The sequence below is a fragment of the Chlorocebus sabaeus genome, chromosome 8 (genome assembly GCF_047675955.1).
Source record: "Chlorocebus sabaeus isolate Y175 chromosome 8, mChlSab1.0.hap1, whole genome shotgun sequence".
Classification (NCBI taxonomy): Eukaryota; Metazoa; Chordata; class Mammalia; order Primates; family Cercopithecidae; genus Chlorocebus; species Chlorocebus sabaeus.
Genome location: NC_132911.1, coordinates 17928589 through 17947216, shown reverse-complemented (window position 1 = coordinate 17947216; position 18628 = coordinate 17928589).

Genomic DNA, 18628 nt, shown 5'->3' with positions numbered 1-18628 from the left:
AAATTTTGGTCATTCTAATGGGTGCATGGTGGTGTCTGATTGCTGTTTTAATTTTCATCTTTCTAATTGAATATGATGTGGAACATCTTGTCATATGCTTATTTCTTATCTGTATGTCTTCTTTGGTGAGGTACCTGTTCAGGTCTTTTACCTAATTTTTAATTGATTATTTGTTTTCAGATTGTTGAGTTTTAAAAGGTCTTTGTATACTTTGGGTAACAGTCCTTTATTAGATATGTCTTTTATAAATATTTCCTCCCAGTCTGTGGCTTGTCTTTTCATTCTCTTGGCAGTATCTTTTTGTTGTTGTTGTTGAGACAGAGTCTCGCTCTGTCACCCAGCTTGGAGTGCAATGGCGTGATCTCGGCTCACTGCAACCTCTGTTTCCCAGGTTCAAGTGATTCTCCTGCCCCAGCCTCCGAGTAGCAGGGATTACAGGTGTCTGCCACTACACCTGGCTAATTTTTGTATTTTTAGTACAAACAGAGTTTCACCATGTTGGTCACGCTGATCTCGAATTATTGATCTAGGTGATCCACCCACCTTGGTCTCCCAAAGTGCTGGGATTACAGGCATGAGCCACTGTGCCCAGCCAACAGTATCTTTTGCAAAGCAGAAAATTTTAATTTTAATGAAATCCAGCTTGTCAACTCTTTATTTCATGACTTGTGCCTTTGATGTTGTAACTGAAATGTCATGGCCAAACCCAAGGTCATGTAAATTTTCTTCTACGTTATCGTCTATGAGTTTTATAGTTTTGCACTTTACATTTAGGTCTGTGACTTATTTTGAGTTAATTTTTGCGAAGCATGTAAAGTATGTGTCTACATTCTCTTCTTTTTGCATGTAGATGTCCAGTTGTTCAGCACTATTTGTTGAAAATCTTTTTTCTATTGTGTTGCCATTGTTCCTTTGTCAACAATTAGTAGACTACACAGTCATGCATCACTTAATGAGGGGGACACATTCTGAAAAATGCATCGTTAGGTAATTGCTTCATTAGGCGGTTTTGTCATTGTGTGAACATCATAGAGTGATCTCACACAAACGTAGACGGTACAGCCTGCTACACACCTAGGCTATGTGATCTAGCCTATTGCTCCTAAGCTACCAGCCTGTACACCATGTTACTCTCCTGAATACTGTAGACAATTGTAACACAATGGTAAGTATTTGCGTATCTAAACAGAGAAAAGGTACAGTAAAAATATGGCATTAAGAGATTAAAAATGGCATTTCTACATGGGGCACCTATCATGAATAGAGTTTGCAAGACTGGAAGTCACTCTCGGTTAGTCAGTGAATGAGTGGTGAATTAACGTAAAGGCATAGGACATTACCATACACTCCTGTAGACTTTATGAACATCGCACACTTGGGCTACACTAAATTTATTAAAATTTTTTTTCTTTCTTTAATTGTAAATTAATCTTAGTTTACTCTAATATTTTACTCTTCAAAGTTTTTATTTGGTACAACTGTCCAAATTCTTTTCTTCATATTCTTATTCTATATGCTTTCTTATTTTTTAATTTTATAACTTTTTTGTTAAAAATGAAGACACAAACACACACATGACCCTAGGCCTACACAGGGTCAGGATCATCAATATCACTGTCTTCTATCTCCTAGATCTTGCCCCACTGGAAGGTCTTCAGGGGCAGTAACATGCATGGAGCTGTCATCTCCTATGATAGCAATGCCTTTTTCTGGAATATTCCTGAAGGATCTGCCTACGGATGTTTTACAGTTAACTTTTTTTCTTTTTTTTAAGAATGAGAAGTACACTCTATAATAATGATGAAAAACATAGCATAGTAAATACATAAACCAGTAATGTAGTCACTTATGATCATTATCAAGTACAATGTACTGTACAAAACTGTATGTTATACTTTTATGCAACTGGTGACACAGTAGATTTGTTTACATCAGCATCACCATAAACACAGAAAATGCATTATGCTATGACACTACGGCGGCTATGATGTCACTACGTGATAGGAATTTTTCAGCTCCATTAAAATCTTAACGGGACCACTGTCATTTATCCAATCCATTATTTACCAAAATGTCATTATGTGCTGCGTGACTACTTAATGTGGGTTATTTCTGGGCCCTTTATTGTGTTCCACTGATTTATTTGTCTCTTCTTTTGCCAGTATGTCGTGTCTTGATTTCTGTACTTTTATAGTAAATTTTGAAGTTGGATAATGCCAGTCATCTGACTTTGTTGTTCTTCAATATTGTATTTGGCGTTGTGGATCTTTTGCCTCTCTGTAGGAAATTTATAATTGGTTTATCTCTATGTACAACTTGCTGGGATTTTTATTGGAATTGCATTGAATCTGTAGACCAAGCTGGAAAAGACAAACATCTCAAAAATATTGAGTCTTCCTGTCTATGAAAAATACATATATGCCCTTATATTTAAGTGAAATGAATGACAGCAATGATACAAGAGATAGGAGAAGAAATTAGAATGATTTTATTATTATGACATACTCACATTTAGGGTGACATATCATTTAAAGTCAAATAGTGTTACTTGAAAATATACTTGGATTCCTTGTAAATCTATATTGCAAATTCTGGGTAATCACTTAAAAAGGTGAAAAATGAAGTCTAAGTGATACGATAGTTGGCAGAAGACATTACTTATACACGGCACAAGTTTACCGGCAAATTAACTTAACATGCAATTACTTAATAACAACAATAAGAAGAATGATAATGATAGCAACATAGTGCCCAGAACACAGGAAGGACTGGATAAATGTTAGCTCAAGCTTGCCTAACCTGTGACCCGTAGGCCACATGCAACCCAGGACAGCTTTGAATGCAGTCCAACACAAATTTGTAAACTTTCTTAAAACATGATGAGATTTTCTTTTGTAATTTTTAAAAGCTCATCAGCTATCATTAGTGTTAGTGTATTTTATGTGTGGCCCAAGATAATTCTTTTTCTTCCAATGTGGCCCAGGGAAGCCAAAAGATTGGACACTCCTGTGTTAGCTGATGATTCTATTCCCCTTTTCTTGTTCTCATTCAGTGACTCAAGGTTATATTTAGAATCATGTCATTGGATCTATACCAATTTCCTATTGCAGTGATTTATACTTCCATCACCCTCTCAACTATTCTTTTAGTCTTTGGTTAAAAATTTTAAGTGACAGAATGCTCGCAATGTCAGAGGTAGATCTTGTTTATCATCAAGTGGGCAGTAATCTTTGTTAGAACATATTTCCTCTACTAACTCAAAATCTAGCTGTCTCTAATTTCTACTTAATTCTTCCCTCTGGAACAATACAAAGTGAGTTTCATGACAGCTTTAGCACTCCTAAACCTTCTTTAAAAGGGAATAAATGTCTTCAGTCCCTAAATTCTTTGACATCTGGTGCCCTCATCAGCTTCATCTTTTGGAAACTGGAAGAAATTTAAATTGGGCTGCAGACGAAAGTTGAAGAGATCAGGCAGAAGGGGTGGGAGGACAGAGGCAAAGATGGGATTACTCACCAGGAAGGGAGAGGCGGGAGCTGAGAGAGAGCAGGCCAAGCTTTGGGTGGAAGGCAAAAAGAGAGGAGACCTGGGCATTTTAAGAATGAGAAAAGAGAATTAGGAAGAGATGTCCAGTGTGGATTCTTGGAGTGAACACTGCACATCATCCTCCATACTTCCCCCTAATTTTTCATTCAGATATATTTGTTGCTGGCCAATGTTCCGGGACAAGTGATCTCTTTATGTGAAATGCAAGAGTGAAAACAGAAACTGCATGTGGAGGCCAACATACAGGTTGTGACTGCTTAGGAAAGTGTGTGATATGCTGCTTTGGGTACCAACCAGGATTTGAAAATGAGGGAGTAGAAAGGACGAGGGAAAGGCTGTGCTGAAGTCTGTAGAGAAAGACAGCTAATGAGTACTTCTTGGTGTTGAGATTGTTCAAGTATTCTTTCTTTTTTAAATTCTGATTTTGAAATAATTGAAGATTCACGTGCAGTTGTAAGAAACAATGCAGGGAGAGGCTGGGCACAGTGGCTTATGCCTATAATCCCAGCACTTTGGGAAGCCGAGCCAGGGGGATCACTTGAGGCCAGGAGTTGAAGACCAGATTGGGCAACACAGTGAAGCCTCCTGTATCTAAGAAAGAAAGAAAGAAAGAATACAGAAAGATCATATGTACCCTTTACCAGTTTGCCCAGTGGTAACACCTTGCAAAACCACAGTACAATTTCACAGTCAGGACATGGACACTGCAGATCTTATTCAGACTCTCTGGTTCTCCTTGTGTTCTCGTGTGTGTGTTGCTCGTGTGTGTGTGTGTATGTGTGTGTATGTATTTAGTTCTATGCAATTTTATGCACAGGTGGGCTTATAGATCCACCATTACAGTCAAGATACGGAACAGTTCCAAGACCATAAGGATTCCTCATCTTTCTTTTTATAACCACACACAGCTCTTTCACACTCCACATCTCACTGTCCCTAACTTCCAGCAACCGTAAATCTATTCTCCATTTCTATACTTTTCTTAGTTCAATAATTTTATATAAATGGAATCACGCAGTGTGTAACCACTGGGGACTAGCCTTTTCTCACTCAATCTAATTACTTGGAGATTCAACCAAGTTGTCACATGCATCAGTGGTTTGTTCCTTTGTATTTCTGAGTAGTACTTCATGCCATAAATGTCCCACAATTTTTGAAATCATTCACCCTTTAAGCCTTCACCATTTCACTCACCTTTCTGCTATGCCCCGTTTTCATGTTTTGATCTAGGACACCTGGTTATTTCCAGTTTGGCCTATTATGAATACAGCTGTTATGAACATTATGTACAAATTTTTGTGTGTTTCATTTCTCTGGGATGAATCCCAAAGATTAAAATTGCTGAGCTTTATGGTATTTGCACGGTTAGTTTTATTTTAAAAACTGCCAAACTCTGTTTTTCAGAGTAGCCGTATCATTTCACATTCTTACATGAAATGTACTAAAGTACTTCTAAGTACAAGAATGTTAATATTTTATTTCAAATTAATTATCTTACTCTAATGCAAATATCTTTGATTCCTCCACACTTTGAGTGAAGCCTCTTACATACACGACTTCCTTAGGAAGTCAGGAATGGGAACCAACTTCCATGTCATTGTTGGTGCTGATAGAAAGAAGAGTAAAGTGGCAGGAAATGAAATGTGACTGACGTTCATGGGGTGAAGGATCTGAAAGCCATGAGAGTGTAATCCCCTGAAAATTCATAGAAATCTTGGAGAATCTGTTGGACTTCCCACAAGCTGAGAGGTTTCAGTTGATAATGTGTAAATCTCAAAGTACAGGGTGTTTTGAACTTATATCTGGTTACAACTAAAATCCAGAATACGTATAAGTCTATTTTTAAACTTTATGATAAAGTGATTGCTTTTCTTCAAATTTTTTTCTGTATTTCTGACCTTATTGGTCCAAATTAAACTTACATAATGCTCTAAAACAAGAAAAATAAAGAAGACATATATGGATTGTAAGGCTTGAAAGAGGAGATTAAGTTTGAATATTTGTACTTAATGTAATCATTTGGATAGAAAAATTAACTGGATCAGCAGAAAAACGTTCAGGACAAGTAAGAGAGGTTTTCAAGTTTGTTGATAGAAGATAAACTTACAAAATTAATATTTCTGAACACCAACAATAACAAAATAGAAATTATATGATATCATTTGCAATAGTAATAAAAGCTATAAATATACATAATTCATTCTAAACAAAGAATGCCTAATAAAAAAGTAAAGCCTATTAACTAATATGAAATATTTGAATAAGTGGAAAGTCTGCGTTCATAGTTGAGTTGACAACATTGTAAGGCTGTCAGTTCTTCCCAATATAATCTATAAATTCAGTGCAATCCCAATCAAAATTCCTGTTTTATGTTAGCAACTTGTAAAATCATTCTAAAGCATATATCCAGGGATGAATAAGTTAACTTAAATAACAAAAACAAGGAGGAGGATTTATCCTACAATAGATTCAGACATATTATAAAGGAATAGAAATGAAAATAAGTTTGGTACTGCTATAGAAACAGTAAAAAATATCAATGCAATAACATAGAACATGGAAGGACTTGCATATAAATGCAACTTGTTATATGGTAAAAGAAGGTGCCACACGTGTGCCTGTATTCCCAGCAACTCAGGAGGCTGAGGAATGAGAATTGCTTGAACCTGGGAGGCGGAGGCTAGAGTGTGCCAAGATCGCGCCACTGCATTCCAGCCGAGGTGACAGAGTGCGACTGTTTCAAATAAATAAATAAGATGCTACAAACCAACGAGGAAAGGGTAGATTATTCGTTGATAGAATTGGGCAAAACAGACTCACTGTATAGACAAAATTAAAATTGGATCTTTACCCATAGATGTGAAAGGAAAAATTACAAAGGTAATGAGAGCAACCGCAGAAGAACAGATTTTACAATATGAGGATATACACAGATTTTTTAAAAACAAAACCAAAAACAAAATGGAAGTTCTGTGAAAAATGTATGGGTTTGATTACACCACAGTTAAGGATTGGTATTCAATGATCGGTGCTGTAGACAAAGTTAAGAAACAGCTGATCGAGGAAAGAGAATTTCTTTGGTTTTAAATTTGTACTTAACGGAAAGTTGTGGCGAAAGGCAGGAGAGTTCTAGTTACATTATACTTAAGCTCTGATGGGAATCACAAATACTTTATTCCTATCAATTTATGATTTTACTTGTTTACGGTCTGTGTGCCCAAAAGCTATAGAAGGAAAACATCTTATTTATTTATTTATTGAAGGTCAGGGATACATGTGCAGGATGTGCAGGTTTGTTACAGGTAAATGCGTGTCATGAGTGTGTGTTGTACAGATTATTTCATTACCCAGGTATCCGTTTGTTATTTTTCCTGATCTTCTCCCTTTTTCTACCCTTCACCCTCCGATAGGCCCTAGCATATGTTGTTCCCTTCTATGTGTCCATGTATTCTCATCATTGAGCTCTCACTTATAAGTGAGAACATGTGGTATTTGGTTTTCTGTTCCTGTGTTAGTTTGCTAAGGATAATGGCCTCCATGTTCCTGCAAAGGACATGATTTCATTCTTTTTTATAGCTGCATAGTATTCCAGGATGTATATGTACCACCTTTTCTTTATCCAGTCTGTCATTGATGGGAATTTAGGTTGAGTTCATGTCTTTGCTATTGTGAATAGTGCTGCAATGAACATACACGTGCATGTGTCTTTATAAGAGAACAATTTCTATTCCTTTGGGTATATACTCAGTAATGGGATTGCTGGGTTGAATTGTATTTCTGTCTTTAGGTCTTTGAGGAATCTGGGGAAAGATAATTTCTCTATCTAAAACTAAAAATAATATAATATACAAGTAACTCCTATAAATCAAAGATTGAAAAATCATAGCTAAATTGGCAAGAGATCTGAACAGGCAATTTATAAAAGAAGAAACTTTAATTACCATCACTTCTATTAGAAGATGTTCCAATCCAAAACCATTACCCATAGTAATCAGAGAAATGCAAAATAAAACAACAAAACATCACTTTATACCCATCAGAATGCCCACCCGCCACCCACACACAAAAAGTTATTCTGTGGACGTGAGAAGAAACAGGAATTTCCATGTACTGCCAGTGGATGCACAGCCTGGTGGGTGTGTAGCCCGGAGCAACCTTCTGAAGAACAATCTGGTAAAGCTGGTCAAATCAAGTATGTGCATGCCCTGTGCCTTGGGAGTTTTACTAATGGGTCTATACCCCAAAGAAACTTTCAAACTGAAAGCAAATTATCTGAGGATGCTCATTACAGTATTTAGTAGGCATTGGAAGCAAGCAAGATAGTTGTCTATTACTGTGAGTTAATAGAGATAAAAAAGTAGCATGTTATGGAACGCACAGTCTATATGTCTCTATATAGCAAAATGGAACTTATGCAAACATGATGTACATACACATGACACTGTGTGTATTAAAATGCGAACTAAAGATTCAGTTATGCATATTAAAAGCATTAGGGTGGTGGCCTGCAAAGGTAGGGAAGGGGAATGGAATTAGAGACCAACTGCAAAAAAGAATAAACTGGTATCCGAGTGTGGGGCCTTGCATGAATCAAAGATGCTTGTAAGCCATGAAACAAGTACAATTAATTTAACATGAGATTTTTCTGTGATCCCTTTATCTTCATTTTCTCTATTCAACTCAATGCTTCTTTTTTTTGTTTGTTTTTAGTTAAAATTAAGTTAAAAGCAACATTTCCCCTGATTATGTTTTTTTATTCTTTAAAACTGGTCCTTTGGCAAACTTGTAGCTGAAAAATTCAGTGTTTGTAAAACTGATTTTTTAAACTGGATGAAAACAAATCTAAAATATTGCCCATACAATATTAGTTGAATTGAAATGTGTGTTTGTTTAAGCTCCCTAGGGCATGCCTCTCCTATTAAGAATCTCTCATGACAGTTATCTTAACTCCTTGGTCTTCGTGTTAAGATTCTCCCTGTATTTGTGTAATAAAAAGAATGTGAGTTCTACTGGAGACAATAAAATTTCTAATCTCATGGGAAAAGCATTAAAAACTGACATTTGTAATTGAATGTTAGAAGCTTTTTACCTTTTTAAATCCAGAGATCAAAACACGTTGAACGTTTACTTTTGAATGAGGTTGATCATGACAGCTTTTATTTTCATTTTGTTGTGTAATCTTTATTTCTTTGTGTCTCACCAGTCATTTTAGGATCTTAGGAGACAAACCTCTTCAGAGGATGCTTGGATACCAGCTTTGTGAAGACTGTGATGCTGTGATGGACTGTGTTTCCTACGGTTTCTTCCTCCCGGTATTTCCCATGTCCTGGCGTAGTGACTGTTTTTGCCTGATTACATCTGAGCCAGTCAAAGTGCTCCAGTTTAGATGGCAGAAGACAGTCTTTTAGATCTGTATGAGTTAACGCCTAATCAGCCTGGTACAAAGAAACGTTTAGATTCCTTTAAAGTTTCCAAGATTCACATATATCTGTGTGAACTTAGGGTTTATTTTAAATAATAAATAGATTTTCCAAAATCAAGATTTGAAAATTTCAAAAACATTTTTTTCACTATCTTTTTAAAAATGGGAACTCTGGAGTCCTTAATGACGACCACATCGATGACATGAAGGGAATGTTCTGACTACACCCATGGGTCCCTCATTACAGTTTTTCATTTTAAGATACCTACATCTTAGATCTCTATATTTATTTCTCTAAAGGGAACCTCCTCCACCTGTTACATGAGTGCTCTCCTGGATTTTGTTCACCAAATGTGTATATTTGAGATTGTTACTGACAACAGGTTCTTGGGTTATCAATGCAATAAAAATTAAAAATTGACATGAGGCCAAGAGAGTTTTCCCAGATAAGGCTTTACTGGAGCCCATAAGGGAGACAGCATGAGAGAGTCAGAATTCCCTGGCTGTCCCTACCATGCTAAAAATAATTGGAAGGGATTTTTTATTAGACAAAGTGCAGGAATTGACACCAGGGGAAAGGTATGCAGGCTGGGCTGGGTGTTTCTGGGAGGACATTTTAGACGAGATTAACATTTAAATTGGTGGACTTTTAATACTTTTAGTACAGCAGATTGCCCTCCATAATGTGGGTGGGCCTCATCCAATCAGGCCTGAATAGGACAAGGAGATGGGCCTCTTTCCTGCAAGAGAGAATTTTTCAAACACTGCTTTCAGGCTTCATCTGAAACATGGACTCTTCCTGGACCTACAGCAGCTGCCTTTGGACTTAAACTAGGTTCTGTGAGTCTCCAGCCCGCAAATTTCAGACTTGCCAGCCTCTATAGTCATGTGAGCCAATTCCTTATCACAATTCTCTTTATACAGATAGGGAAGCTGGGGTTCAGAGGAGACACACAGCCAGCATGTGGGAGAGATAGGATCCAAGTTCATGTCCAGATATGCCTGGCTTCAGAACCTAAGCATTCACTCACTTTTCTCTTTGGCCTCACGAGAAGCTGAAGCATGAGAGAGTGATAGCTCTAGAATTATATGGCTAATATGTTCAGACTTTGTGTTCTAGCTTCCACCTCTGGCTTAGACTCCATCTCACGATCTCTATGATGTCTTGCTACCATGTTCCTTTTTTCCTGCATTTTGTTTGGAGAGAGAGGAAGTGCCAATTTAGTAAGGAGGTTCCTAGTGCACAGCAGTAGGGACGATTCGGTCCTCCCTGATTGATAAGAACTATGAGTGGTGATGGACTGTATTACCTGAGAGGCAGCACCCCCCACCTCCCCGTGTCCTCTGTCACCTGTATAAACAAATACAGTAGAAGCCGCTCTCAGGCATTTCAGCAAGATGTGTGACCTCTGTGAGGTTATCAGCCAAACAATATATTTGGTTTTCAAATCAAGGCATCTGTAAAAGTCAATTTGTCAGACTAATAAATTCAATTTTGAGTCACAAAGCCCTGCAAGAGGATTGGAGCTCTGAATTCTTATTTTTAAATGTTTCATCTCCAGCCCTGAAAGGAAAAGCCCTTTCCTCCCCCTCAAGGGTAAGATTGTCTCATTCTTCTGATTCATATTCATCTTTCAAGATACAAGGTTTTTCATAGTTCTTTTCCTTTTGAAAGTGGGCGTCTTTTTATCTCAGATTTAAACAATAACTCACATCCCCAGTGCTTGACTGTTTCTGGAAATCTATTTAATTTCACAAAACAAGTTACCAAAGCATGCACACTTGCCCAATTTCCATTTTAATAGTATCATCTCTACCTAAGTTTGGATTTAGATGAATATAGGCCAATGTCTGGAACATTCGGAATTTCTAACAGTGCTCCTTTGTGGAAAGGATACCTATTTGACCAAAAAGCTTTTAATTTCAGGTCCATTTTTGGAATATGCAGGCAAAAATATAAAATTTGAAAATCACCTCTTTCCCCATTGCTTTGGGTTTGTTAGAAAAATGGATGAACAGGATCACAAATATCACACATTGCCTACACTAAGGAAACAGCAAGAAACTCATTTTGGGTAAAGATTTATGAGGTTCGTGAGACCTTAAGGAAGTTGCTGAGGGCCATCCATTACCTGTGGGCTCAGTGGTTTTTTTTCCTGCCTCCACTGCTTTGCCTAAAATTTTGGTGAAATATATCTTAACCCAGATCACATGCGCTCAGCTATTAAATTCTCCTTCGCTCCTGTAAGAAAAAGGATACCATGGATTGTTTATAAGCTCATTTGTTTTCTGTCAGGGAGCAATTCAGTACTCAAAGAAGATATTTTCATGATTTTTAAAAAGCTTTTGCTTTTTAGCTTGCTGGGGCTTCCTGAACAATGGGCAGGTGAGGGAACTCGTGGTCATTTCAAATCCTTGTTCTACAGTTTACTAGCCCGGTAACCTTTAAGATCGAGCTTTCAGGTTCTCTAGCCTTCAATCTTCTCACCTTTGCAGTAGGTGTACTGATAACTCCCAGGATGGTTTTGAAGGATGAATAAGTTTGCACTTACAAAGTTCTTGGCACAGTGTCTGACATAGCAGGTCTCAAGGAAAGGTACTGATATTCCACAAAGCACATTCATATACATTATCTCACTTTACCTTTACAGTATTCCTATAGTTAGGTGCATCACCTTCCACTATTCCTTTTGTAGAGATAAGAAACTTAGCCAGGTAGTGTTAAATACAGTGCTCAAGGTCACAAAATCAGGAGTAGATATAATATGACATCCCAGATGTCTTGGTTTATTAATATGATTTCTCTCCTTCTGAATCCTTTAACTGGGATAAGAGCGTGGGCCACTGAAGGAAAACCCATCAGCTCTGACAGCATTAAACATAATTTTCTCTACCCAAAAAGGTAAATGCCAATGAACACAGTTTTGCAAAAGTGAAACTAAGTCTAAGTTTATAGTATGTTCATCTTGTGGTTTTTCGAGGTTTCACTTGTAACCAATTAAATTCCGCTTCTCAGTTTCTTCCCTTGGATTGTGTCTCCCTATGACTATATGTGTCTCTGTGTTCACTTTTTCCCCTGTAATTTTTTTTTGTGTGTGTATGGTGTCTTAGTCCATTTTGGATTGCTATAAAAGAATATCTGAGACTTGGTCATTTATAAAGAAAAGAGGTTTATTTGGCTCATTGTTCTGCAGGCTCTCCAAGCAGCATGATACCAGCAGATGCTTCTGATTCAACAAGAGTAATCTGGTGGGAAAAACACATTTAATAATGCAGAGATTAAATTTTTTTAGAAGAGTTAAGCTGTAAGCTGCTTCAGATCTAATAATGAGGAAATGTTCCCTAACACTGGTCTGTTCTGAGAAGGTTTGTGTGACCCTCCTTAGACATGCAAGTGTCAGATGCTTCTGGTGAGGCCTCAGGAAGCTTCCAGTCACAGCAGGAAGCAAAGGGGGAGCAGAAGTGTAGCATGGTGAGAGAGAGGGCAGAGAGAGGGGAGAAATGCTAGCCCCTTTTAAACAGCTTACTCTTGGAGGAACTATTGGAGTGAGAACTCACTCACCTCCAAAGGAGGGTGTTAATCCATTCATGAGGGATCTATCATTGTAATCCAAATCTTTCCCACCAGGTCCCTCCTCCCACATTGAGGATCAAATTTCTTTTTTTAAAAAATATTTTATTTTTGTTTTATTTCTTTTTTTTTTAATAAAAAAGAACGGGATACATGTGCAGAACGTGCAGACTTGTTACATAGATATACACGTGCCATGGTGGTTTGCTGCACTTATTGACCCATCCTGTAAGTTCCCTCCCCTCACTCCACACCCCCCAACAGGCCCTGCTGTGTGTTGTTCCCCTCTCTGTGTCCATGTATGTTCAATGTTCAACTCCCACTTATAAGTGAGAACATGCAGTGTTTGGTTTTCTGTTCCTGTGTTAATTTGCTGAGGATGATGGCTTCCAGCTTTATCCATGTCCCTGCAGAGGACATGATCTCGTCCTTTTTTATGGCTGCATAGTGTTCCATGGTGTATATGTACCACATTTTCTTTAGAGGATCAAGCTTCAGCATGAAATTTGGAAGGGATAGATATCCAAACTGTACTGTATGAGTTTTCCTGATATTGACCCCACATTCTACCTTCCTGTCTCACTCCCTCAATGAAAAGGAAATTTCTATGTGTATCTTTGATTCACAAAATAGTCATAAAATATCTGTGAACTAAAGCAATGAATAGATTCATAGTTTTTAGAAATTATGACTCATTAAGGGAAGAAGACTTGGGAAAGGAAAATTAAGAGACAGAGAGAGAGAGAGAGAGAGAGAGAATGAATGAATGTGCTGGGTAAGACATGGACGAGATGAATAAGACCTAGTTCTTGCCCACAGTCAATTTACAGTTCAGTAGTGGGAATAAGTCAGAAATATCTGAAATCCTGAAACTGTTCTGTGTGTTCAGCTCTTTACCAAATGCTCCTAGATTAGACAGAGAAAATACAAGGCATATTTATTGTCCTCAAGAGGCTTATAATTTAGTTGGGGCAATATCTTAAAACATCAGTGAGTATGGTTCTGGTTTTTAAGGAGCTTGGGGATTTTGTTTATTGATGAATGAGTGAGTTCATTCAATGAGCATTCACTGAAAGCCGATTACTGGAGAAATTCTGTGCTTGGTTCTGAGGATGCTGGGTGCTCCTCAGAATTCTAATCATCTTTTTTTGCATAGAGCTCATATTCAACAAGAGTAATCTGGTGGGAAAAACACATTTAATAAGTCAGAGATTAAATTTTTTTTAGAAGAGTTAAGCTGTAAGCTGCTTCAGATCTAATAATGAGGAAATGTTCCCTAACACTGGTCTGTTCTGAGAAGGTTTGTGTGACCCTCCTTAGACATGCAAGTGTCAGGCAAGTAGGCCATAGATAAAAAATATAATGGCCATGTAATTGTGACTTGACAAACACTGCTACCCACACATACAAGGACACACACACAGCCTCTTGGGAGGCACAGGGGTCTGGGAGTTTCAGTGGAAATTTGACCTCATGTTTGAGGGACTTCTGAAAGAATAGGGGCATAGAACACAAATCCCACCCCTGCAATTTAAAGTCAGTGATGGGAGCCTTCTTGGATGGGAGTCTTGTCAACAACAGCTGGTAGAAAAGAACCTCAAAGAACTCGAAGGAAACAATGAGGAGTTTGAGTTGGTGATTCAAGCACACACTCGTGGCCTGAGGGTCTCTGCAAAAGGAATGATTTGAGTACACATGTGGCTGCTGTGGAAAGCACCTGTGTGTGGGTGCACCCATTCTAACACAGTGATTGTGCTTTGGGGAACTATGGCTGAGGAAGAGAATGTGAACCAAAAAAAATAGACCTCAGTGCTCATTGTAGAGTACAACTATAGCCTGAAAAGGTTGTAGAGCACCATACACCCAGCATTAGTTAAATATTCTTCACGGCAGGGCATATATATATATATATATATATATATATATGTATGTATATATATAAATAAAATTAATTTTTTGAGACAGAGTTTTGTTCTTGTCACCCAAGCTGGAGTGCAATGATGTGATCTCACCTCACTGCAACCTCCACCTCCAGGGTTCAAGTGATTCTCCTGCCTCAGCCTCCTGTGTTGTTGGGATTACAGGCACCCACCACCATGCCTGACTAATTTTTTCTTTTTTTTTGGATTTTTAGTAGAGATGGAGTTTCACCATGTTGGCCAGGCTGGTCTCGAACTCCTGACCTCAGGTGATCTGCCCACCTCAGCCTCCCAAAGTGTTGGGATTACAGGCGTGAGCCACCGCACCTGGCTGGCAGAGTCAGTCTTGAACTAGGATATGCATATGAGGGAGGGTAAATATTTATCTCCAAAATTAGTTAATTAAACTCTAGATTTTTCTTCATGGTATGTTCAGAAACAGAGTTGCATTCAAGTTAAAACTAAAGCATAAATCACTAGTTTTAAAACTAGGGTATGATGTATAATTTCTCATTTCTTCAGGTTAGCAAAAATTTAAAAGCTCAACCCACACTTTGTTGGTAAGGCTGTGGGGCAACAGGCACTTCCATAAGAAGCTGTTGGGAGTGCAAAGTGATGTAGCCCTTATGGAGGGGAAATTGGCTCTATCTAATAAACTATACATGCATTTTACCTTTGCTATAAGAAAACAAAATGGTCATTTCTATCACTTTCTCTGATAGTTCCATCATCTCTGTCATCTTGGAGTCATTTTCCTGCTCCTTGGCATGTCTAGTAATTTTCAGTTGGGCATTGTGAAACTTACATGGTTGACCATCTAATTTTGTTGTCTTCCTTTAAAGAGTGCTAGTTTTGTTGCTAGGTAGTTAAGTTTCCAGTTTGAGCCTTTTTTTTTTTTTTTTTTTTTTTTTTGAGTTGGAGTCTCCCTCTGTTGCCCAGGCTGGAGTGCAGTGGCGCAATCTGGGCTCACTGCAAGCTCTGCCTCCTGGGTTCCCGCCATTCCCCTGCCTCAGCCTCCAGAGTAGCTGGGACTACAGGCGCCCGCCACCACACCCAGCTAATGTTTGTGTATTTTTAGTAGAGATGGAGTTTCACTGTGTTAGCCAGGATGGTCTTGATCTGCTGACCTAGTGATCCACCCGCCTCAGCCTCCCAAAGTGCTGGGATTACAGGCATGAGCCACCGCGCCCTGCCCAGTTTGAGACTTTTTGAGGCTTGTTTTTATGCTTTGGTAGATCATATCTAAAGTGATAGTTTAGCCCTATTACTTAAGCATGGTCCTCTGGTTATTCTGCTGAATGATCAGAGAGATCGTGAGGACTCTCCATTATGGCCAGTGGGAATTCAAATGATTCCCAGCCCCTTGTAACCTCTGAGAGCTATGGAACTCACGGCAACCCAGTTGGGGTTACTCTTTGCCTTGTGGGCTTTTACCCTTTTTATATACATCATGGTATTAGCCAAAGATTAGAAAGGATTCCAGTGAAGATGATCGAATCTCTTTTCCTGGCTGTTTGTTTCTTCTCTGAAAATCTGCCCTGTAACTCCCAGTCATCTCCCTGAATTCTGAAATCTGCCTCTGCTTGGCAAGTCCACAGCGCTCTGTTTGGGATTCCCTGCACTGTTTCATGGTCTACAATATGCCCCCGGTGGAGAGCAGAGGTTATCGTGGGATTCACCTTATTTGTTTCACTTCTCTCAGGGATCTCAGTCCTGTGTTGTTTGTAGTTCAATACCTGAAAACAGTGGTTTTATATTGCATTCATCTGTTCTCATGCTGCTGATAAAGATATGTCTGAGACTGGGCCATTTATTTAAAAAAAGAGGTTTAATGGACTCATAGTTCCATGGGGCTGGGAAGGCCTCACAATCATGGTGGAATGCAAAAGGCACATCTTTTATTTTTTTTTTATTCCTAGACAGAGTCTTTCTGTGTCACCCAGGCTGGAGTGCATTGGCAGGATCTCAGCTCACTTCCACCTCCACCTCCCTGGTTCAAGTGATTCTCCTGTCTCAGCCTCCCGAGTAGCTGGGATTACAGGCGCGTACCACCACTCCCAGCTAATTTTTGTATTTTTAGTAGAGACGGAGTTTCACCAGGTTTGCCAGACTGGCCTCGAACTCCTGACCTTGTGATCCGCCCACTTTGGCCTCCCAAAGTGCTGGGATTACAGGCATGAGCCACTGCACCCAGCCAAAAGTCACATCTTACATGGTGGCAGACAAGAGAGAATATGAGAGCCAAGTGAAAGAGGAAACCCCTTATAAAAGCATCAGATCTAGCAAGACTTTTTCACTACCGTGAGGATAATATGGGGGGAACGTCCCCCATGATTCAGTTATCTCCCACTGGTCCCTCCCACAACACGTGGAAATTATGGGAGCTGCAATTCAAAATGAGATTTCAATGGGGACACAGTGAAACCATATTGTATATATTTGTATATTTTTTCCAGTTTTCTATTGTTTAAGGTGTGAAAGTAACGCCAGTGCCTAATATACTTCTGCATATCTAAAAACCAAATATACATATATTATGTAATATTTCCTAGCTCTGTGCATTTTAAGGGTCTAAAAGCAATGACATCCCAGTAGCAATGAACATAGTTATTGCCCAGATTGTCTTTTCTAAATATCACTCTCAGTAAAAAACAACAACAATGGCAGAAAAGAAAAGAAACAAAACAGGGTTCCTTGGACAAATGCCTGATTCGAGATCTGAGGCAAACTACAAAGGGATCGTGGTATATTTGGTGCCTTCCCCGAAGTGAGAAGCACTCAAGAATGAATGGAACGTATCAAAAGGACACAGAGCCAGTTTCAAAGAGCTCCCACTGGGTTGTCGCAAATTTGGGACAATCTGGACATCACAAACAATAATGATTATAATTGGTTTTAAATATCCAATAAAAGAAGAATCCATGAATTCATGGCAGTACTGAAAGGAAAGGGTGGGGGTGGGGAGTGAGGGTAAGCATTTATTGACAGAAGAATGATGGTTGATAAATGTGAAATAATTATTTGGTTGAAAAATTATCATTTTCAGCCACTAATAATCAACTCTGGCAACTTCATTAACAAATGTTAAAACCATTGGGTTAATGGCCAGGCACAGTGATTCATGCCTGCAATCCTAGCACTTTGGGAGGCTGAGGTGAATCACCTGAGGTCAGGAGTTCGAGACCAACCTGGCCAACGTGGTGAAACCCCGTCTCTACTAAAAGCACAAAATTAGCCGCGCCTGTAGTCCCAGTTCCTTAGAAGGCTGAGGCAGAAGAATCGCTTCTTGGGAGGCAGAGGTTGCAGTGAGCCGAGATCGGGCCACTGCACTCCAGCCCGGTCAACAACAACAACAAAAACCTCAGCAATAGTAGACATTATTGGGACAGTTAGCAAAAATTAAACATAGACTATAATATTACTATATTACTGTATCATTTCTTGAGTTTGATCCATAGGAGAATGTCTTTGTTCTTGATACATACTGAAGTATTTAAGGGCAAAGTGTCACAATGATTACTTTCAAATGGCTCAGAAATCACAGTGTTAGGTGGATGAATAAGTGTGATTTTCCAGGCCTGGATCAGGTGCTTACATACCTGGGGCTACAGTCAGCCCCACAGAGCCAAATATCCTGAGGATGAAAGCTACCAGAAAAAAAAAACTGGGCAACCAAATAGATATTTCACCAAGATCCCTCGGGAATGGTACAAAGGATGGAAAGGAGAGTTAAAGGGAAGAACACTGGTAAGGAGGTAAAGTCATCTAGGTGAAATAAAATGGACATGAACTACGGTAGTGGTAATGGGTATGGAAGAGAGACAACAGATTGGAGCTGTAATTAGAGGCTACTGAAGGTCTTGGTGATTAATTGGTGGTCTCTTAGGATTTTGTGCACATATCACCATGAGGTCAGAACTAGGAGTGTATTTTCATTATTTTATTCCCAACACTTGGAACAAGGGTTGGTGTCCAGTACGTATCTAATGAATGGAAGTGCTAGGGCCAGTCAGAAAGAGTAGAGGCTAGGTTAATTCCAAGTGGAGAAATCTAGGAAGACTTCTTGAAAGAAATGTCTCTTGAAATACGAGCGGGATATTGACGTACCACTAGCTAGTAAATAGGTACTTCTGAGAGGTGGCATGGAATGAAAGATGAAGACATGGTTGG